The sequence below is a fragment of the Prionailurus bengalensis genome, chromosome B2 (assembly GCF_016509475.1).
Source record: "Prionailurus bengalensis isolate Pbe53 chromosome B2, Fcat_Pben_1.1_paternal_pri, whole genome shotgun sequence".
NCBI lineage: Eukaryota > Metazoa > Chordata > Mammalia > Carnivora > Felidae > Prionailurus > Prionailurus bengalensis.
The window spans coordinates 70,862,590-70,887,097 of record NC_057349.1 but is presented as its reverse complement, the minus strand read 5'-3'; the positions used below and the strand labels follow the sequence as shown (position 1 = coordinate 70,887,097).

The window sequence follows — 24,508 nt, the reverse complement described above, 5'->3', positions numbered from 1 at the left end:
ATTTTCTAAAATATTTTTTTGTTTTGCCCTCGCCTTCTGATACTCCAATGATATTCATATTATTAGACTATTTGAAATCATCCCACAACTCATTAATCTCGTGTTTGTTTTTAAAAATTATTTCTCCAGGTGCCTGGGTGGCTCAGTTAGTTTAAGCAGCCAATTTTGGCTCAGGTCATGATCTCATGGTTCATGGGTTCAAGCCCCAAGTCAGGCTCTGTGCTGACAGTTCAGAGCCTGTTTGGGATTCTCCCTCTCCCTCTCTCTCTGCCCCTTTCCAACTTGTGCTCTAAATAAATAGATAGATGATAGATAGATAGATAGATATTTCTCTTTATTTCATTCTGGATAGTTTCTATTACTGCATCATCAAGTTCACTAATCTTTTTTCTACATTGTGTAATATGCTATTAATCTCATTCAGTTACTTTTCGGATCTTGTCTGTTTCAAATCTGAAGCTTAATTTGCTTTTTAATACCTTCCATTTCTCTCATTCTCATGTTTATGTTTTCCTCTACTGTCTTGAACATACGAAACATATTTATAATAGCTACTTTAACATCCTTGTCAGTTAATTCTATTGTCTCTCTCATCTCTGGGTCTGTATCTATTGATTGATTTTTTTCTCCTGCTTATGAGTTGCATGTTTTTTGCTTTTTTGCATGCTTAGAAATATTTGATTGAATACTAATGTAATTAATTTTTACATTGTTAGACACTGGATGTTGTTGCATTCATTTAAGTAGTGTTGGGCTTTGTGGCTTGGAATCAGTTTGATCCTTTTCCATTTGCTTTTAAGCTTTGTGAAGCAGATCTAGAATAACTTTTTGTGTAGGCTAATGTGTCCCCATTACTGAGACACCATCCTTCTGAGGATTTATTTAATTTCTATGTATTAGAAGGTTGTTCCACTCTAGTTATTTAGAACACAAACTACTACTTGACTATGTGAGCTCAAGGATTCTTCAGCTTATTTCTTCCTAACAGTTTTTCTTCAGTCCCAGGCAGTTCCTTCCATACATTCACAGATCAATACTCAGCTTCGACATTCAGGGAACCCTCAGAAGCTTTCTGGAGCAAGTCTCCCCCACCCAGCTGAAGCTCTCACCTCTTCAGTATTTTGCTTCACAAATTCTAGCTACTTTCATCTCTCTGAACTCCAAACTCTGTCTCTTCAACTGAGCAAGAATGCCAAGCTTTGCCCTGGTTCTCTCTTACTTTGCTATGGCAGAAAATTTTTTCCAGGCAGTAAGCTAGAGCAATAAAAGGGTTCACTTTATTAGTTTCCCTTCTTTCTAGGTTCAGTGTCTTGTACTGCCTATTGTCTAAATGCCTAAAAATTGTTTTGTCTTATTTCTAATTGTTTAAAACAGGAGGATAAATACACTCATTTTTACTTTATCAAATCTGTCATGTGGCCAACTTAAAGGTTTCAAGGTATATAGAGCATGGTAAAATTTGTGTTAAGTCATTCTAATGGGCAAATATAGTATTAATTGGAAGAGAGTGAGATTAGGCACCAAAGTCGGGTTAAGATGTAAATAGTCCCAACAACGTATAGCAAGAACATGAATTCTTGGCAGTAGACATTGGCATGGTATATTATGCCCAAGAAGTAACAGATATTATAAGTATTTAGAGCACTAGGAACTAGTGACTGATTGAATCTAGGAAAATCAAATGAGATAATGAGCACAAAATTATTTCCAAACATCCATTTAAACATTGATTAAATAACAACTGTGTGCCCAGGATTATGATAGGTTAACAGACTACATATATAAATGATACATAGCCTGGACTAAGAGAGTTAGCAGACTTATAAATTTAATTTTAAAACAATGCAGGGACTGATTTGATGGAAATGTACACAAGGTACTATATTGCATAAATAATGGCACAGTAGCAGCTGAGGGAAGTCAAAGAAGCCCTTAAAGAAGAGGTCATACTTGAGATAGTTCTTGAAAGGTAAGTGGGAGCTCTTCAGGCAGGTAAGGACGAAAGGACATTGCAGGCAAAGAATAATAAAAGCATTGTGATTTCCAATAACAAAGACAATTTCACAGTGAATGAAGTATCGACTATGTTGGATAATTAAGGTATGTAAATATCAAAATGTAATATTATAAAAGAAAGAGGTTATTATTTCATTTCTAAGGCTTGTTTCTCTACATATATACATACATCATGTGAAATGTATGAATAAGTTTTGGTGATGCTAAGGTACTCAAAGCAGAGTCCGTGTCGTTAGTTACATAGAACAGAAGAAATCAATATTTATGTGTATTTTCAATCCAGGATACAGTAAATGCAATTACTTAAAATGTCTGCATTCATGTACTGAGATAATGTTCAAACAATCCATGCACTTGAAAAGAAATTGAAATAAATATTTTAAATGGCTCTAAGAAATAAAGAACAGTCTATATAGCATTCATTTTTTAAGTTTCCTTTATGTTGGTGAATTCCATTGCTACCCATCAAAAGAGTGTTCTTTTTCTTCTTTGCCTCCGTATTCCTAAGAAACATATAGAGCTCCTTCTTGATATTTCAATGTTAAGCATTCGGATGTTAACTTTGACTTAATCTACCTATTTTTCTTTTGGAATTCTCATCCTCAAGTGTGTCTGTGGTTCTCCTGTCAAGACTCTCTACTTAATTTTCTCCAGCAAATAAAGCTCCAGTCTGTTGCTGTATAGTAGGGGATTAGTCACCTGCAGTGCAGAATGGTGGAGGTTTCTGTGGGTGTAGCTGCTTCTTAGATAGACTTTCAGCCAAGTCTGTTATTGCCTGACATTTACCTTCTCTACCAGAGGTGCCAGACACCCATTCCTGAGCCTTTGGGGTGGGGGTGAGGACAGGATTCTGCATTGTAAATCAGGTTGCTTCTTGGCTTTTCCCCACCACAGCTTCAGCTTTCATGAGTCGAAGTTAGTTGCCATTCGTCTTTCTTCTTCCCAGCTTCCTGTATTCTGATGCTATTGTTTTACTCTTGTTCTCTTAGTCCTTGTGGGTTCATACTTTATTTTTAAAAATCCATTTACTATCACTAGAGTGGTCTTCAGAAGGGAGCTAAAAAATGCATGTACTCAATACTTCCTTTTTAACTGGAAGTCCTTCAGTTCATTCTTTTTTAATATCTATGTCTTTGTATTTATAATGTATATATTTGAACAATAATACATATAATTTATAAATAAATAAGTACCTTCTTTCACATTGCTCAATTTATTTTTTCTTCTTCTTACAGATAATGCTACGTGATTCTAAAGGTTTGGAGACCACGGGTTTCCTGGACTCTAACTGATGGAGTCTCCAGGACTCAGAGCTTGGCATTTTTCTCTTCTTATGTTCATACTCCCTCAGGTGATCTCACCTAGTCCTGATGTTAATGGCTCTAAAATGCGTATATTTAGGAGCACCTGGGTGGCTCAATTAAGCATCCGACTTTGGTTCAGGTCAAGATGTCATGGATGGTGAGTTCAAGCCTCAAATCGGGCTGTGTGCTGACAGCTCAGAGCCTGGAGTATGCTTCGGATTCTGTGTCTCCCTCTCTTGCTGTCCTTCCCTCAACCATGCTCTGCCCCCCTCTCTCTCAAAAAGAAATAAACATTAAAAAAAAAAATATATATATATATATATAATGTATACATTTAGCCCTGACCTCTGCATTCTGCATTCAGGCCCAGATATCCAGATTCCCACTTGATTTCTTCACCTGGATGTCTAATAGGTACCTAGGATTTAGTATCCAAATCAGAATTCTTGATTGCCACAACCCCACACCTTCCCCAAACTGCACCTTGCCCAGGCCACCCGGTTATTCAGTCAAAAAATTGTATTGAATATCTGTATGATTCCAAACTCTGAGAATACAACACTGAACCCAACTGAAAAGACTGCTGTCATACAGCTTATGTTCTTGGGGCAGGGGGTGGGGAGACAACAAAAAATTGAAAAGCAAATATATGTCTTGTGTTTATATGCATCTACATTTATCTAGGTTGAGTGCTATTAAGAAAAATAAAGTAAAAGGAATGGAAAAGGGTGTGTGTGTGTGTGTGTGTGTGTGTGTGTGTTTCTGTTATGTCTCCTTTCCAGCTTCCAAAATTTTGTCATGAGCGTCTCTTCTTTTGTTGTCTTTGTCTTTGTGAGTTCATGGGCTTAGAAGGTATTCATTTCATTAACCGCCATTTCATGGAGTTTGAGGAGAGTGTTGAAGGAAATGCGTGTGTTCAGTCTTCCATCTTCACCTAGAAGTTGAAGAGTGTTAAGGGAATATCTTTATGAGAAGATGATATTCAAGCAGAAACCCAAAAGAAGTGAGGAAGTAAGCCATGAAGATATCTAAAAGAAGAGCAGTCCAGATGGAGGGAGCTGCAAGTGAGAAAGGTCCTAAAGTAGGAGTGTGCTTAATGTGTTCAAGGAACAGCAAGGAGTCGTGTTGCTGAAGTGGAGTTGAGAGGTGGGATGGAAAGGGAAGACTGTTAGGAAACAAGGTTGGAGAGGTGGCAAGGGACTAGATCCTTTATTGGAGGCCATGCTAAGGATTTTGATTTTTATTCAGAGTGAAATGGAAAGGCCTTGGAAGGTTTTAAGCAGACATTATTAAAATTACTTTTTAAGTAAATCACTCTGGCTGCTATATAATGTCTTGTAGGAAGAAGAAGGCAGAAGCAGAAATACCAGTTAGGAGTGGATAAGGCAAGAGATGATGATGACCTGAGCTAGAGTGGTGGCAAGAAATGTGGTGAGAAGTAGCAGGATTTTGGATATTCTTTGAAGTTAGAGCCAGCAGAATTTTACTGACGGACTGAGCAACAGAGTGCCAGCCATATTCTAAGATATTTTACTTAAACACATAGAATTACGATATTACTGGTGATGATGGTTGTATGTGGAACAGATGTGGGAGGAGTGCAGGGGACAGGAGCTCAGTTTGACTTGTTAAATTTGAGATAACTGTTAAACAACTAAATGGTGACGTCAAATGATTGCTGGATGTATGAGTCTGGGGTCTCAGGGAGCAGGCAGGTAGAAGATACTTATTGGGGCTTATCAGTGTATGAAGAGTATTTAAAGCCACAGAGCCTGATTGGATCAACAAAGGAGTGAGTGTAGACAGAAGTTCCAATGAGTGAGATTGGGAAGGTTTCAACATTAACTGATTGGGAAGATGAGGAAGAACCTACTGAGCAGACTGAAGAAAGAGTGACCAGTGAAAAAGGAGAACCAAGAAAGGATGGTCCCTGGAAGAAAAATAAAAAGTATCTCAAGGAGAAGGGAGTGGTTGACTCCCTTAAATGCTGCTGAGAAGGTGCGTAAGATAAAGTCTGAGAAACGATCATTACATAAACAATGTGAAGGTCATTGAGGCCTTTGACAAGGTTATTTCCATGGAATGGAGGGAGTAAAAACCTGAATTGGAGTACTGCAGATGCCAACTGATGACTCAGAAAGACAGGAATTATCTGTTGAAGCAGTGCTCACAGTTAGGCAAGAAACACAGGATCCAGGGTTTAGACACAGATGGTTGTCTCAGGTAGAAAACCAGACAGTTCATCCATTGCAATGAGAGGTAAGGCTGAAGGTTCATTTTGCAGTGGTTGGCAGGTGTGATCAGAAGTGTGGAAGTTCGATTTTTATTGAAATAGAAAGCAGGTCATTATAAGCTGAGAAAATGGGGAATGGAGAGGTATTAGAGGTTAAAAGAGAGAAAATAAAATGTACAATACTTATCTGAGAGAGTAGGAAGGTTAATTAGCTAGGAAATTATAGTAGGATTGCATGGCAGAGCAAAGGTCCACTCAAATTTTGAGGTCATGAAGAGAATCAGTTAGCCTGAGCATGTGATTTTTCTCTATCCATGTTTCATTGTTCCGATGCAGATGAAGAGTCAATGGAGATTTAGATTTGAGCAGGTTTGGGTTTTGCCAGGAAGAAGTGATGGAGAGGTGCAAGGGAGCTAAAGGTGTGTCAGTGTGGTGAGCCATCTCAGCAAATGCACCCTCAATCACTTGGTTGCTTTACTCGAAGACCCAAGAAGCAATTTTGACTCCTCCCTTTTTCATTCCCCAAACCAATATATATATACATTGGAATCTATCACCTTTTCTCAATCTCCATGGCCCCTGCCGTGGCCTAGCCACTTGCCTCCTCTTGGTGCCAGTGTCTTGCCTATCTAACTGGTCTCCTTGCCTCAACTCTTATTACCAACTTACTACCATGCAACCCATCCTCAGCACAATAGTCAGAGTCACTTTTCTTCACTCCAGCCTTTTGTGGCTTCCTAATGGATTTCTGTTTTAATCCAAATCATTGCCATGAAGGTCCTTGTTCCTCTGCCCACTTGTCCAAATCCTCTAGCACTGTTTTCTCTGATGACTGTTCTATCTCAGCCACTTTGGCCTCATCTTTGGTTCTCAAACATGCAAACTCTTTTTGTCTCAGACTGATGCAATTCTTTCTCCTTCTACCTGGAATACTCTAACTCTGGCTCTCTAATTGGCCACTTTTACTTATTTTCCAAGTCTTAGATCAAATAGTAACTTCCTCGAAGGAAACTTCCTTGAGCTTAATACTTAAAGTAGTCTTACCCATGTACTCTGTATCACATCACTTCATTTGTTTTAATATTTACACAATATGAAGTTATCTAAATATATTTGTTCACCTGTATACCCCAACTAGAATGAGGGTAGGGACTTTGTCTCTTTCATTCTCCTCTCCAGCCTTAGAGCAGTGGATCTCAAACTTCTTTATCTCAGGAAATTTATACTCTTAGAAAGCATTCAGGACCCCAAAAAACTTTTGCATATGTGAGTTATATCTATTATGAATCTACCATTAGAAATTAAAACTGAGAAATTTAAAAAAATTTTAAGTATTCTTTTATTTTTAAATAATAAACCTATTACATGTTAACATAAGTAACATTTTTATGAAAAGTAATTCTATTTTCTAAAAATATTAGTGAAAACAGTGGTATTTTTCTTTATTTTTGCAAATAACTTTAATTTCTGGTATAATAAAAAACTTCTGGATTCTTATATCTATTTCTGCAAAATCTGTTGTGATATGTTATGTCAGTTAAAATCTGTCCTCAGGGCACCTGGGTGGCTTAGTCGGTTAAGCATCTGACTCTTAATTTCAGCTCAGGTCATGATCTCACGGTTTTGTGAGATCAAGCCCCCCCCCCATTGGGTTCCCTGCTGGCAGCACAGAGACTGCTTGGAATTCTCTCTCCCTCTCTTCCCCTCCCCCACTCATTTCTCTCTGCTCTTCCCTCTCCCCTCCCCCACCCAAAATAAATAAATAAAACTTGAAAAAAAATCTGTCCTCATACTGGCTTGTAGTTGGAAAGGGAAGAATATTTTATAGGTTTTTCAGACATTTGTGTATATTTTCTTTGATACTACACGAAAACTCAGCAAGTAGTAGTTCCTTAAAGGCCAATTGCAACATGGAATTTGAAATCATATCAATTAACTTTCTCTTTTTTTAAGTTTATTTATTCTGAGACAGAGAGAATGAGCAGAGGAGGGGCAGAGAGAGAGGGGAACAGAGGATCCAAAGTGGGCTCCATGTTGACAGCAGAGAGCCTGATGTGGGGTTCGAACTCACAAACCGTGAGATCATGACCTGAGCTGAAGTAGGATGCGTCACCAGCTGAGCCACCCACGCACCCCTCAATTAATTTTTTCAATGTGCATTAAAATTTATTGGTCTATTTTAAAATTTGAATGGATTGTTTGCCTATGTATGATTTTGTAACTTTATGCATTGGTCATTTGATCATTTATGCAGATTTTTTAAATGTTGACACATTTTATTATATAATATCAAAAAAAAATCACATTTGGTTCTGACCCCATCAGAAAAGTATTGGGGAGCCATCAAGCTCATGGTAGTGAATAAAAATTCTCCAAAATTCTAATTTTCATTTGGAAGCTTTAGTTTTTTATTGACATTAACTGTTGCTTCTTTTGAAATGAAGTACTCATGGGGCGCCTGGGTGGTGCAGTCGGTTAACCATCCGACTTCAACCAGGTCACGATCTCGTGGTCCGTGAGTTTGAGCCCTGCGTCAGGCTCTGGGCTGATGGCTCAGAGCCTGGAGCCTGTTTCCGATTCTGTGTCTCCCTCTCTCTCTGCCCCTCCCCCGTTCATGCTCTGTCTCTCTCTGTCCCAAAAATAAATAAACGTTGAAAAAAAAATTTAAAAAAAAAGAAATGAAGTACTCACTTTTTTCATTTTTGAGAAAATATTTGCCAAATATCCAAGTCTGATAATCAGTTTGTCAGCCAGTTGTTCTTTCAATATATAACGATATTCCATGAAAAAATTGATTGTTTTTTTGGCAAAAGTGCTTTTCTCCAAGATGACCACTGTACTTCAGTATGTATAATTTGCATTCTATCACAGAATATTAAAAAGTCATATCCAAGTGTTAGATTTAATAAATTAATAATTTTATTGCCTCAGCAAGAAGACCTTAATGAATAAAGCTAGTGTTTTTTTGTTTTTGTTGTTTCACTATGAGTGCATGTCAGTGAAGAATACAATGACTATTGGCACAGTTTGGTGCTACTGTCTGGATTCATGCTAAGATAGTGGGAAGTTTCACCTCTCGAATTGCTTTTGCACCATCAGTGCCAATGTCAACAGAGTTGAAAAAGCAAATAACATCTTAAAATTGTTATAAATAGAATTCTTCTCTTACAGCCCTTCTGAAAGGATCTCAGGATCATAGGGATCTACAGATGATCCTAGAATACCTGATAGCCTACCATATGGTAGGAAGTCAGTAAAAATTTTATAATATAAATGAGGGATTAGATTACTCTACTAGTTGAGTATATTATTATTGAATCAAAACTCTTTATTATAAAAATAAGTCTTTATTCTAAAAATAATAATAAATAATAAGGATTTTTCACTTTGAGGGATCTTATGAGAGGCAAAATAAATAATCATTTAATTAAAAGTACATATCGATATCTATCTTTACATAGAGCTGTGTAGACATTGAACTTCATGCACAGATGAAGTTTGTAAACATATCTTGTTTGGGGGCACCAGGGTGGCTCAGTCAGTTGAGCATTGGACTCTTGGTTTTGGCTTGGGGCATGATCTCGTGGTTCATAGGACTGAGCCCTGAGTCAGGCTCTGTGCTGCGAAGCCTGCTTGAGATTCTCTCCCTCCTCTCTCTCTCTCTCTCTCTCTCTCTGCCCCTCCCCGCTCACTCTCTCTCCCTCAAAATGAATAAAGAAACATTAAAAAATAGAAATAAACAGACCTTTTTTAGAGGAGTTTATAAACACTACAGATATACAGGGCATAAATGGGGCTGATATTGAACACATACATTAAGTTGGTTAATAATGCCAAATTTGTAGAGGGATAATTACATTTTAGATGAGATATCATTAATGCTTCAGTTCGTTAGGGAGAAAATTTAAAATTCTACTAAATGATGTTAGAAGTCATTTGAAGATCTGGGGGTGCCTGGGTGGCTCAGTCGGTTAAGCATCTGACTCTTGATCTTAGCGCAGGTCTTGACCTCAGGATCCTGAGCTTAAGCTCTGCATTGGGAAAAATTGGCCAGTTCTATGATGCTAAGTGTGGCTGTGGTACCAACAACTCCTTCATACTTGAACACTGCCATTTTGGAGAACAATCTGGCAAAGTATTTGCAGATGTACCAATTATGTTTGATTATCCAATCACACTTCTAAAGTAAAAGGGAGAGAGAGAAACCTTACAATAAGAAACATGTAAGAGAGTATGTTTTTCACAACACTGTGGAAGCAGGGAATTGGAAACAACCTCGTTGCCTACCATTAGAGAAAGGAGAAGGTTGTGGATGAACACTGCTGAATATGACCCCGCAGTTAAAAACAACATCACTCTTAAAACATAATGCTTGGAGAAAATGGAAGAAAATACATGAGATCTATTTGCATACATTTTAAAATACACACACACACACAAAAATACTACTTATTTCCAAAGACACATTTAAACTTAAGAATACACATTAAACACATTAGAGCAGTTATCTGTTGGGGAGGGGAAGATAGGAGTGAAGAATGTGATCGGGGAAGAAATCCATTTAAAATTGCTTTTTTGCCTTGCTCAGATTAATGATGATACTGTGCCATGAACCAGAGAGTTAGATTAACTCAACCTCTGCATTTATCACACCGTCTGAAACAAACAACAAAACAAACAAACTAGATATATATATTAGGATAGTAGCAGAGTCATGTAGTGAGTACATTTGGACAAGGATAATTAGAAAAATTTGCTATCTACCTATGTTGTGATAATTCAAGTGTGTTAGCCAGAGAACTGTAGAATTGAGAGCTGAGAGAAAATCTCAATAGTTCAGACTTTTAGTTTCCTGATTGCAAGTATATCTGTTCCCTGCCAAAACCAAATTGATGTGTTGTCTATTTTTCTGTGGAAAAGTCATCAACTAAAGAGACTTCACATCTTCTTTTTATAGCTTATTTTAATATTTAACAAAAAACCCTATCAATAAATTCTTTCTTATGTCTGTACTATATTTTCATGGTTACTTTCAAGTCATTTATCAGAGAAGTTGGATAAAAGTCGCTCTACATTTTTCTTATGATAATGCCTCATGTATTAGGAGGCAATTATTGTCTCCAAACTAATTAATTCCAACTCCTTCTACCTGTTCTCATGGGTCTTATTTATTCACCGCTTTAATCATATTATTAAACTATTCTGAACTTCCCCATTTCACAGCATCCTCAAGGTGAGGAGACATAAACTAGATGCAATACGAACTCCACAATGGCCCAATGGGTGCCTAATTGAGAGAGAAATTACTTCCAACTATTGCTATCATGAGTCCTTAAAGCTAATATCTAGTGGCTGGTAAATCTCATCAACCATTTTCTTTATGCATTTCAATTATAACAATCCCTTATATGTGTACATGTTATTGTTAAAAAGCACTATCTTACTTTATCTTCCAACAACTCAGTAGTGAGAGGAAAGATCTCCTCCTTCTCATTGCATAGATGAGTCATGTGAAGTGCAAAGAGGTTAAAGTAACTTGTTTGCTGTCGCTGAGCTAATAGGTTCTGGGGGTAGAACTTCTGATTCTCAGTACATAGAAAGCATGCCTGATCTCAAACATGTAAAGAGCTTGAGGGGGAGGCATAATAGAGTAAGAAAAGTTACATTAATTTGTTGCCAGAGGATGTGGATTCATACCCTAGCTCTGGCATTGGCAGCCATGTGACCCAACAGGGATAATAATAGGCTGGATGTGAACATTATTGGTTAAGGTGTAATGAGCTCCATAAACTTTGATTTTCATGTTTTCTTTGTTCTGATGATTTTAATACATCTGACTTTAAAAAGTTATTCCCAAATAATTTTCCTTTGCTTGTCTGCTCCCACATCACCAGTGTATTCTTCTGGAAAATATGTTTCTTTCTGTTGTTAATAGTTGTTTGGTTTTCTTCCTGTTCACCTGGGAGCAACATTCCCTTGCTCCTCTTATTTTTAAGATATTTACTAATAACATTAGGAAATTATGAAACACATTTGTCCTGACAATTTTGTCCTCCCTTAGATTATAAAACAACGCAGTCTCAAAATATTTATAGACTATGAACAAAAAGAAGAAGAAGAAGAAGAAGAAGAAGAAGAAGAAGAAGAAGAAGAAAAGTATGCAGTTGAAGATGGAGTGAATGATCACAGGAATTGAGGAAGAAATATTTTAATATCAATCTAACTTTTGCCATGTCTAATGACTTTTTGAACTTTTAAAAGTTAGCATTATTGAGAGTATTGGTGAGCAAAATTTCAGAATATGTCAGTGATTCACTATTGCAATACTTTATTTTATTGAACCTAATTATAATACTTGTACACCAAATTTTCACAACTGAAGCGTCACAACATCTTCACAGATTATAAGCAATGCATAAACTTTATTTTTGCTTTGTAGGGGACATCTGGAAGTGTATGATTAATAGTCCTCTTCTAGAAAATGCCCCCTTTCACTCACATAATTAAATTGGTCCAGGGCCTCTGCCCATGTTTCCAGTGTTTCCTCAGACTCAGTGATTCCTGGCTTATTATTTGGTTGTTCAGTATTTCCTTAGATTACATAAGCCAATTTAATTTTTCTGTCGCCTTAATATGGTAAAATTGATATCTCCTTTGCCATCCAACCAACATCTGCCACAATTATGGTTTACATGGGTAAGATGGTATCTGTCAGATGGGATGCTGAGCTGAGTAGACCAAGTGGGAAAATGTAGAGTAGGAATAAGGGGCTCCTTATTAAACTAGCAACAAAGAAAAAAAATCATGGGACATATGCATGCAAGAACTTTACCTAGTGAGTATTAAAGAATCTGTAGTCAAGGCATCAGCAACATAGTGTTGAAAGAACTAAGTAAACTGTCTGATTACTTTCTCTGCTTTTATAGATACTATGAGTTGTTGTTATAAAGTTCCCATTGATTATGTCCCAATTATTGCTCTTATTTTTTGCTTCAAGTCTTTAACTCTTTCAAATGTGCTGCCATAGCTGTAATATTCAAAAGGAACACAGAAGATCTGAGAACTCTTGCTTCAGATTCTGTCTCCCTCTCTCTCTGCCCCTCCCCCACTCCCATTCTGTCTCTCTCTCTCTCTCTCTCTCTCTCTCTCTCTCAAAAATAAATAAATATTTTTTTAAAAAAGCAGAGGGGGGCGTGGCTTAGTCGGTTAAGTGTCCAACTTCAGCTCAGGTCATAATCTCAGTTCATGAGTCCAAGCCCTGCGTCAGGCTCTGTGCTGACAGTTCAGAGCCTGAAGCCTGCTTCAAATTCTGTGTATCCCTCTCTCTCTTCCCCTCCCCATTCACACTCTGTCTCTGTCTTCCTCTCTCAAAAATAAATAAACATTAAAAAAAAAAGATCTGAGAATACAGACTGATTTACAAAATGGCAAAGAAAAAAGTTGAAACATACTATATTTTCTCCATTCTAGTTTTCTGTCTTCACACTTAATGCACCTAGAGTTGGGTTATATTTTACAGTGATATTTTCTTAAAACCCTGCCAGCCATCAGAGAAAGAAGGGGAAAAAAACAAAAAACAAAAACAGTACATTGTCATTGTCTGTGCATGTGCCAACCTGTATTTAGAAGGAATCTGTTCAATCTTGTTATTTGCTGTTGAATTTTAAGTTAAATGGGGATCTTGTTTATGTGAAGTGAAAGCCATTAACTAAAGCATTGAACATCTATCTGTCAAAAGCTCCCAGCTGGCTTAAGAAAAGTAATTTTTAATTTACAAAAAAACCTATGATTTTACCCAAACAGAAAATGCAGGAAAAACACATATTCCTCAATGTGCCTAGGAAATTCTATCAAGCCTTAAGACGTTAAAGAGGTCAAGGTTTGGGCAGGAACTATGAAATGCAGTTGGTCACTATGGTATTATCCATAACTGAAAATACCCAACATAGTGCAGACTTCTTAGATGTCAGACATGCAGAAAATTTACTCTCAAATTCTGATTTGCTGCTGAAAGAAAAAAAAAACCCTAATTATATGGATAAAAGATATTGGCAAGTTAAAAAAATATCTTCATTTAATATAGTTTTTTTCCTCCTTAAAAGCTACTGTAAAATGGATGAGGTGTCTCAAAATTGCTGGCAACTTATAATTGAGGGATTCATGTATTTTTTCTGTGCTTCCAACAGATTGCTAGTTGTGACTTGAGTATCTGTTTTTCAAATATATGGTTCTAAAAAAAAATGTGGTTGAATTAAATATACCCAGGTCCAATTGAATTGCTTAACAAATAATTTTGTTTTCTTTATCCTCTAAAACTTCTAGAACATGATTAGTTAATACACATTATAGATTGACGGTTCTGTAAGTTTCTGCCACCGTATTTTTAAAAATTATCTTTTAAAAAATGTTTTAAAAGTTTTTATAAGAGTCTTCCACCAGGAGGCCTATTGAAAACAATTGGTGATCATTAAATGAGTTCCACTGCCACTTTTTAAGAACTGTCATAGAAGGATGCCTGGTTGGCTCAGCCAATAGAACATGTGGCTCTTGATCTTGGAGTTGTGAGTTCAAGCATGTTGGGCATAGAAATTACTTTAAAAAAAATGGTCACAGATATTGGAAATTAATTGGGATTGAAACAAGAAGAAATCTCCAATTTTAAAATATTTGAATGTCCTGGCTCTGGAAAAATTGAAAACTGTATGCTTTGAAGCTAGTGATAATTGAGATCATAAGATCATTACTAAAGCAAACAATAAATAGAGCCTGCCACTACTGGTCCTTTTATATCCTTGTTTTTCTTCCAGTATCACTTAGCCCAACCAGCAATATTTAGGTGATCTTTAGCTCAGAGTTGCAACACTATTGGGACATTTTATTTTATAATCTTTTATTTAATTAAATTTCATAGCCTATCTAGAATTTGTTTCTATGTCAGGAATACATTGCTTTCTTAGATCTTTCATATTGTTTTATGAATAACTGTGTCATGATATGTTAAAGTCAGTATGACCTTCGGTAAATAAAAATTTCATTATGTAAAGATGTTTAATTTTTTAAAAGTAATCCAATACCTTTGTTTATCAAGACCTTAGTAAAAAGCAGCATGGAGTATTGTAGCTTGATACTAACAGATCAGATTCAGTTCCTTTGATCTGCCTAAGTTTCCACAGGGATGGATCTTAAAATAGTCCCCATATCATGCTAAGATATTGCAACTTGTCACTTTTGCCACCTGTGCCACCAACTGCCCACCATGTTCAAGGGAAGCCACATGCAAGCACAACCAGACTTTATTATCTTTATCGTTATCATGGTCCATAAAATTCAGAGAACACATTAAAAGCATTCCTTACAATCATATACTGCTTTTGAGATTATAATTGCTGGTATTAAATTTAGCTTTTTTCCTTAACTTTAACATTTTATATCAATTTTGCATAGATAAATGATAATTTCCTTTTAGGATAAAAAAATACTTCACCCAACACAATCAATACAATGGACAAACTTAAATGATTTAAAGTAATAACTTCAGAAAGAACATATATAAAGGATGAACTTTCATTTAAAGACTTGGCATTTTTAGAAATCAATATTCATTCATTTACAAAATTTAAAAGAAATGTACTCTTTACCAAAACAAAGAAAGAAAGAGAGATTTCGTAGAAAAGTTTGGAATCTCTAGCTCTTTTTATTGTATGGAAAAATTGGCAAATAAGACATATCTTCAAATATTAATAATGCAGTAAAATACTTCAGTGATGAAAGGAAATACCTTGAAATATATTTTATTTTGGTATATTATTGACTCTGTTGTTATGAGTGACCTGCTTTTTTGATATAGACTGCTTAATTCTGGAGTTGAAATCAAAATGGGAAACTGCCAAAGAGAGAACTGAGTTTAAGTTGAGTCTGAGACATGGCATGAAAAACAACGAATGTGATTGGATGAAGAAATACTCTTTTGAAGGATGATTTCATTGTTACCCTTCTTTTTGCCGAAGAAATATCCCCAAGCATCAGAAATGAAGCTAAAGGGAGCTTTAGATCAAAAGATAGTGCTTAATAAACAGATTCAGTAATAAGGAGGCGGGCGGTGCCTGGGTGCCTCAGTCAATCAAGTGTCCGACTTTAACTCAGGTCACGATCCCATGGTTGGTTAGTGGAGGCCCCCACGGGTCTCTCCGCTGTCAGTGCAGAGCCCGCTTTGGATCCCTGCCTCCCTCTCTCTGCCCCTCACTCACTCACACTCTCTCTCTCAAAAATAAATAAAAACATTAAAAAAAACACACAAGGAGGTGGACTTCTCTTATGAACATAAGCTTTTTTGAAGGTTCCACTTTGTTAGAAATGACATAGAAATAATAATACTTCCCCTATATAATGATAGACCGATTTATTACAGAGTAATTAAAATGACTAGCCTACATTTTGAGATTTAGTGTTGCTTAACTGGACAGGGAAAAGTAGCAAAGACATGGTTGACTGTGAGGAAGAAAAATGTGACTTTAAAAAATCATTCAAGTCTTGATATATAGTGCAATTAATCTTATCAAACTTGCTTTATGATTTAGCAATACATTGGTTAACTAACATCTCCTTGCTTTCACTTAAAAGGTTAACCATGTGGATAAGCAACCTTTTCTTTCTTTTTTTAAATGTCAGTTTCCTAGAAAGTTTTTCAGCTTTGAGCAAAAGTTTCACCTGAATATATATTTATTTACATGGTTTTAACGTGACAGAAAAAAATAAAAAACAAACACAGGAATGGTTATATTTTTAAGGCACAAGAAGAGCTGATTATCTTGGTGTTAAATTACCAGCTATAATTTGGGTTGTGGCAGGAGATCACTGGGCCAAAAAATGTCCACTTTGAGGCTTGAGTGATAGAGATTCTTAATTTATTCTGAGGATAATTTTATGGGGGTGTAATTCTATATTACTTTGACAGTACGTCTGGTTGTTCTATTGCTCCCCTCTGCAGTCAGACTATGTGAAGGACTCATCATTTAACACTCTCTTTGAGTATAAATAAAAGTTATGGATTCTACGTACAGAAAGTATAAACACATATACAACATTTGCATGTAATTTAAAAATGTTCTTAGATTTCAAAGCACCTGTGTATCTGGTCCAGGTTAAGAAACTATTCGACAATGATACATATGCCATGAACTTGCCTTTTCATGAAACAGCCTTTTCCTTGCCACTGAAGTCTATATATCTTCCATAATGTGATATTCTCAGCTGCCAGTAGGTATAATGCTCACTGGAAGATAAAACAGCAAAAGAGAGGAGCTTTGCCTGCCAGTATAAACCCCAGAAGGGTACATGCCAGCACACAAAAGGAATGAACAAGCCCTAAATATTATAGTCTGTCCTCACTGACAGCCCCAAAGAAGTCAAACTTAAATTTGTCTAATGTTCAAATTTTAGCTCTTGATTTTATGGTAGATTTGATCGACAAATGTATACTTTACATAAATAATTATAGAAGAATTTACATCTTTCCTTGTCTAAATGGTTAAGAAATATGTCTTTATGACTTCTCAACTAATCAATATGGGGGGAAAAATGGACACAAAAGAAAACATGGCTGGTTTCCAACCTTTTTTTGCAAAAGCAGTACAGTGCAAAGAAGAATTAGGCACAGCAGTTAAATCTTTTGCTTAGGTTTTTTCTTTTTCTTTTCCTTTTTTTCCCCCACAATTAGGGAATGCATTCATCATACAAAGTCTTACTGTCAAATTGATCCCAATAGCTTACACTGAAGACCTTTTATGAAGCTGATGGGTAAAAATTGTATGAGTCAAGCACCAAGATGAATACAACAATGAAAAGCTTTTTTCTCCTCTCGGGGGAAAGTCAGATTTTTTTAGTGTCAAAGTTTTAAAATATTACTAAAAAATAAGCATAGTGTAAGAGAGATAAGTTAGTCAAATTTGGGTGAGATAAACATTTTTAAAGTGGAAGAATGTACTTCTGCTTCCAGCCAAAATGGAATAGCAGGGACTGGATTTACTCTCCTGCCTAAAACAAATTAAAAAACTGAATAAATATATGAATTGTTGGTTTTCAGGAAATTGGACTTCAGGAAACGAGTGACAATGATCGATGAAACAGAACACAAATGAGATGAGCACCAAGATTTCCCCCAGCTTATTGCCTATAAACAGACATGAAGTCTGGCTATCAATAAAAAAGTACAGAGGCGCCTGGGTGGCTCAGTCAGTTAAGCGTCCAACTCTTGGTTTTTGGCTCAGGTCATGATCTCACAGCTCATGAGTTCAAGCTCCGCAGTGGGCTCCATGCTGACAGCAAGGGACCTGCTTGGGATTCTCTCTCTCTCTCTCTCTCTCTCTCTCTCTGCCCCTGCCCTGCTCATGCTCTTTTTCTCTCAAAATAAATAAACTTTAAAAAAAAGTACAAAGCATACTAAAAAGGCTAACTGCCCCAAAACAATAACAACAATAAAAACAACAAACCCAAAACAATTTGAAGAAATGGCAAGCATCAGAACCAGACATGCCAGGTATGTTGGAATTATCAGACCAGGAATTTTAAACAACTATGATTAATATGCCAAGGACTCCAATAGATAAAATAAACAGAATGCAGGAACAGATAAAAAATGTGAGCAGAGATATAGAAATTTGGTTCTAAGAAAGAATCAAAAAGAAATGCTAGAGACTAAAAAAGAAAAAAATACTGTAACAAACATAATAGAATAGAAAACATAATATAATATCCAAGTACTGTGGGACAACTGCAAAAGGTATAATGAGAATACCAGAAGGAGAAGAAAGAGAGAATGGAATAAGAGAAATATTTGAAAAAATAATGATCAAGAATTTTTCTCTAATGTCAGACACCAATCCACAAATCCAGGAATCTCAGAGAATACCAAGAAGGATAAAACCCAAAACTCTTACACCTAAACACATCATTGTCAAACTACAGAAAACCAAAAATAAAGAAAAAATTCTGCAAAAAGCCAGGGAGAAAAAACACCATACCTATAGAGGAAAAAATTTAATAATTATATCCAACTTCTCCTAAGAAACTATGTAAGTAAGAGAGTAGAGTGAAATACTTAAAGTATTAACAGAAAAAAAAAATCTACCTGGAATTCTGTATCCTGTGAAATTATCCTCTAAAAGTGAAGGAGAAACAAAGACTTCCTCAGACAAACTGATATTAAGGGAATTTGTTGTTGATAAATGTGCCTACAATAAATGTTAAAAGAAGGTCTTTAGCGAGAAAGAAAAAAATGTGGGTTAGAAACTTAAATCTACATAAAGAAAAGAAGAGCAGTGAAGAAGGAATAAATGAAGATAAAATAAAAAATTTGTTTATCTTATTCTTAATTGATCTAATAAGTTTGCTCAAAATAACAATAGCAACAACGTATTTGATGATATATTCCTATGTATGTATATATGCCTATGTTATGCATACATATAATTGTGTATGCTTATATATAAGTGAAATGTATGATGGCATACATAGGATTGATGGCATAATTAGGATTATTTTGTTATTATAAGGTATTCACAATATCTGTGAAGTTGTATAGAGTAATTTGAAAGTGGACTTGGATTAGTTGTAAATGTATATGGCAAACTCTAGGGCAACAATGGAGAAAAGTAAAAAAAAAAATACCTCTCTCTCTCTCTCTCTCTCTCTCTCTATATATATATATATATATAATTGATATGCTACAAAAGGAGAGAAAATGGTACCATATAAAATGTTCAATTAAAGCCATAAAAAGCAGAAAAAGAGTGGAAGACAAAAATAGGAACAAAGAATAAAGACAAGTAGAAGAAAGTAACAAATATGGTAAATATTGATACAACTGTATCAATAATCATTTTGAATGTCAGTATTCTAAATGCACGAATTAATAGATGGAAAGACAAATATAAATTAAAAGATAATTGGGAATTAAATATAAATTTAAAAACATATAAAGACAAATATAGATTATAACTTAGTGGATGGAGAAATATATGCAGTGTGAACACTAATTAAAAAAGAACAAGAGTAGCTATATTAATTACAAACATAGCAGACACCAAAGCAAAGAAAGTTATCAGAGATAAAGATAGGCATTACATAATGACAAAGTCGTTAATTCTTCAAGAAGACATAACAGCCTTTAATGTGTATTCACCTAAAACAGAGTGTCAAACGACATAAGGCAAAACTGACAGAACTGAGAAAAGAGAGAAATAGATGGATTTGCTATCATGGTTGGAGACTTCAATACCCCTCTACCAGAAATGAACATATTCAGCAGGCAGAAAATCAGAAAGATACAGTTGGACTCAACAACACCAACAATCAATGACATAATTGACAGCTATATCCTATTTCATCCAACAACAACAGAATATACATTCTTCTCAAGTTCACATGGAACATTCACCAAGACAGACCACATTCTGGGCCATAAAACACACCTTAATTTAAAACAATAGAAATCTGGGGCACCTGGGTGGCTCAGTCGGTAGAGCGTCGGTCATGATCTTGTGGTCCATGAGTTCAAGCGCTGCATCAGGCTCTGTGCTGACAGCTCAGAGCCTGGAGCCTGTTTCGGATTCTGTGTCTCCCTCTCTGCCCCTCCCCTGCTCATGCTCTGTCCCTCTCTGTCTCAGAAATAAATAAAACATTAAAAAAATTTGTTTTAAACAATAGAAATCAAACAATGTCTGCTCTCAGACCACAATGGAACTAAATTAGAAATCAATAACAGAAAGATAATTGGAAAGTCCCAAAATATATGGAGATCAAACAACACACTTCTAAACAACAGAGGGATCAAAGAAGAAATATTAAGAGAAAATTTTTAATATTTTGAATTAAATGAAAATGAAAGCACAATTTATCAAAACTTGTGAAATGCAGTGAAAGCAGTGTTTAGGGGGAACTTTACAGCATTGAATGCATACATTTAAAAAAGATAAAAGAGCTGAAGTCAACAATACAAATGTACACTGAGAAAACTGGGAAAAGATAAGCAAATTAAATCTAAAGTAAGCAGAAGAAAAGAAATAATAAGAATTAGAGCAGAGTACTCACTTCAGCAACACATATATTTTAAAAAGTGGGAAAGATACAGAGATTAGCATGGTCCTTGTGAAAGAATGACACACAAATTTCTAAAGTGTTCCATGGTTTTTCACTATATTGTACACCTGAAACTAATATAATACTGCATGTTAACTGTATTGGAATTAAAATGAAAATGTAATTTAAAAAATTGTCACAGATTACATAAAAAAAGAATTACAGCAGAAATCAAAACAGGAAAAAATGGGATACCAATAGGAAAAAATCAACAAAATCAAACCTGGATCTTTGAAGAGATCAATGAAATCAATAAGCTTCTAGCCAGATTAACAAAGAAAAACAAGACACAAGTTGTTAATATAAGAAATGAAAGAGGGGACATCACTACAGATCCTATGGACATTAAAAGGATAATAGAGTAATACTATGAAAACTCTATTCCAACAAATTTGAAAAATTAAATGAAATGGACCAATTCTTTGAAAGACACAATCTTCTAAAACCCACACAAGAAGAAACACAAAATCAGAATAGATTTGTCTATCTAGTAAATAAATTGAATCCATAATTAATAACCTCCCAAAACAGAAAACACTGAGTCCAGATAGGTTCACTGGGTGACTATATCAAATATTTAAGGAAGAAATTATAATTCTTTACAATCTCTTTCAGAGAATAGAAGCAGAGAGAATACCTCCTCACTCATTTTATGAGCCTGCACACTAAAACCAAAGACATTAAAGAAAACAAGACTATAAACCAATATCTCTCATGAACACAGATGCAAATATCTTCAACAAAATATTATTTCCTATATGTCAATAATTAACAAGTGGAATTTGAGATTATAAAATACAATAACATTTTCATAGCACCCAAAAACATGCAACATGTAGGTATAAACCTAACAAATGTGTACAAAATCTGTGTGAGGAAAACTACCAAACTGATGAACAAAATCAAAGAAGAACTAAAGAAATGGAGAGATATTCCATGTTCATGAATACAAAGATTCAATATTGTCAAGATTTATTTTCTTCCCAACTTGATCTATAGATATGATGCAATTCCAATTGAAATCTCAGCAATTATTTTGTGAATACAGACAATCTGATTCTAAAGATTATATACAGAGGCAAAAGATCCAGAGTAGCCCACACGATATTGAGGAACAAGAACAAAGTTGGAGAATTGAAACTACTGATCTTTAATGCTTATTATAAATACACAGTAATCAAGACAGCGTGGTATTGGTGAAAGAATAAACAATGGACCAGAACAGAGAGCCCAGCCAGATGAGTCTACACACAGACCTTATACCCTTCACAAAAATTAACTCAAAATGGATCACAACCTACATGTAAAATGCAAAACTATAAAACTCCTAGAAGATAACATAGAAAAAAACCTAGATGACCCAGTATGACAATGACTATTTACACTCAACACCAAAGTCACAGTCCATAAAAGAAATAATTGATAAGCTGGACTTCATTATAATTAAAAACTTCTTTGTGAAAAGCAATGTCAAGAATATGAAAAGACAAGCCATGGACTGGAAGAAAATATTTACAAAGTATACATCTGACTACAGATTGCTACCCAAAATATACAATGAAGTCTTAAAACTTAATACGAAAACAAACGATACAATTTTAAAAATGGGCCAAAGACCTTAGTAGGCACCTAACCAAAGAAGATATACGGATGGCAAATAACTATATAAAAGGATGCTCAACATCATAAATCACCAAGTAAATGCAAGCAGTGAGATACACTACACAATATTAGTACTTATGGCCAAAATTCAGAACACTGACATACCAAATGCTGGCAAGGATGTGAGAAAACAAAAAGTCTCATTCATTGCTGATGGAAATGCAAAATGGTACAGCCACTTTGGAACACAGTTTGAAGGTTTCTTACAAACTAAACATATTCTTACTTTATGACCCAGTAATCATGACCCATTACCCAAAGGAGTTGAAAACTTATATCCACACAAAACCTGCACACAGATTTATAGCAGCTTTATTCATAATTGTCAAAACTTGGAAGCAACCAATATGCCAGTCAGTAGGTGAATGGATAAATAAACTGTTACATCCAGATAATGGAATATTAGTCAGTACTAAAAAGAAATGAATTATCAAGCTCTGAAAAGACAGAAGAAACTTAAATGCATATTAGCAAAAGAAGCCAATCTGTAAAGGTTATGTGCTATATGATTCCAAACATGTGACATTCTAGAAAAGCCAAAATTATGGACACAGTAAAAAGATCAGTGGTCACTAGGGATTGGAGGTGGTTGGGTTTGGAATGCACAGGCAGAGCACAGAGGATTTTTAAGATGGTGAAATTATATATATCATTATATATATATAATATATATTATATATATATATATCATTATATATCATAATGATGGATATATGTCATTATGCATTTGTCTGAACCTATAGAATATATGATATCAAGATTGAACCCTGATATAAACCATGGACTTCAGATGATTATGATGGGTCTATATAGGTTCATCAATTGTAAGAAATATACTATTCCAGTGGGGATGTTGATAATGAGGGAGGCTCTGCATAATGAGGGTAGAGGCTATCTGTGAATTCTCTGTACCTTCCTCTTAATTTTGCTGTGAACCTAAAACTGTTCTTAAATTTTTTTTAATGTTTTTTTTTTTTTTAATTTATTTTTGAGACAGAGAGACACAGAGCATGAGCAGGGGAGGGGCAGAGAGAGAGGGAGACACAGAATCCGAAGCAGGCTCCAGGCTCTGAGCTGTCAGCACGGAGCCTGACGCGGGGCTCGAACTCACTGACTGTGAGATCATGACCTGAGCTGAAGTCGGACGCTCAACCGACTGAGCCACCCAGGCGCCCCTAAATTTTTTTTTTTTAAAGAACAAAAACTGTATCAGATTATGTAAAATCCTAAGTGTATCCCAACTTCTGGTGTGATAAGTATAATGAAAAAATGTAGACAATTGTTGAAGCAGTTATTAGCATTAGTTGACCATTTTTGGTGTCACATTTAAGCAGCTTTCATTAAAGTGACTCATCTAACCAGCTGGTTAGATGCCATAAGTGATGGTACTATATTCCTTTTGCTTGGAGGTGACAGAAATCAAATGTGATCTATATTAAGCAAACAGTAGAATTTTTAATATGGATATAAGATTTTCTCATCCAACCCAAGGATGGGAACTTGGTATCAAGCAAAAGAAGGAATTTGGACAACATTTGGTCTAGCACCTTTCACACGAAGGAAAATTTAGTAAATAGTAAGTATGATCAAGCAACTGGTTTGTTCAAAAAAGAGAGATGGTTCAGATGGACCATTCTGTTCTTGGATCACATCAAAGAATTTTTTTCTGGTCAATATAACAATAATTATATAAAACTGACACTTTTTCATGTGATATCACATTTAATTCTTATAACAACACTGAAAGGTAGGTGCTATTCCATGTTACAGATGTGGAGAATACAACTTAAGTTAAACGATTTGTATGTAGCTAAGAAGCTGGAAAGTAACAGTGTTAAGGTTTAAATTCTTTCTGCATCAAAAATCAATGTTGATTTTATTTCATATTGTCATGAAAAAATAAGTAAATTTCACTTTGGAAATTTTGAAAAAATTAGTGCTTGCCTGTATCTACTGTCAATTACATGCATCTTACACCTTGCCCAAATTTGGGGGATTTAGGATTGTTAAATTAAAGAAATATACACTTTGGGAACCTGGCTGGCTCAGTTGGTAGAGCATGCAACTTTTGATCTCGGAGTCATGAGTTCAAGCCTCACATTTGAGGTAGAGATTACTTAAAAACAAACAAACAAATAAACTTTAAAAATATATATGT

At 35.3% G+C, this 24,508-nt stretch overlaps 1 pseudogene; it reads left to right on the top strand.

The window, feature by feature from the left end:
* The first annotated feature begins 20,640 nt into the window (after positions 1-20,640).
* LOC122490685 lies at positions 20,641-20,740 on the top strand (annotated as a pseudogene).
* Positions 20,741-24,508: the final 3,768 nt, after the last annotated feature.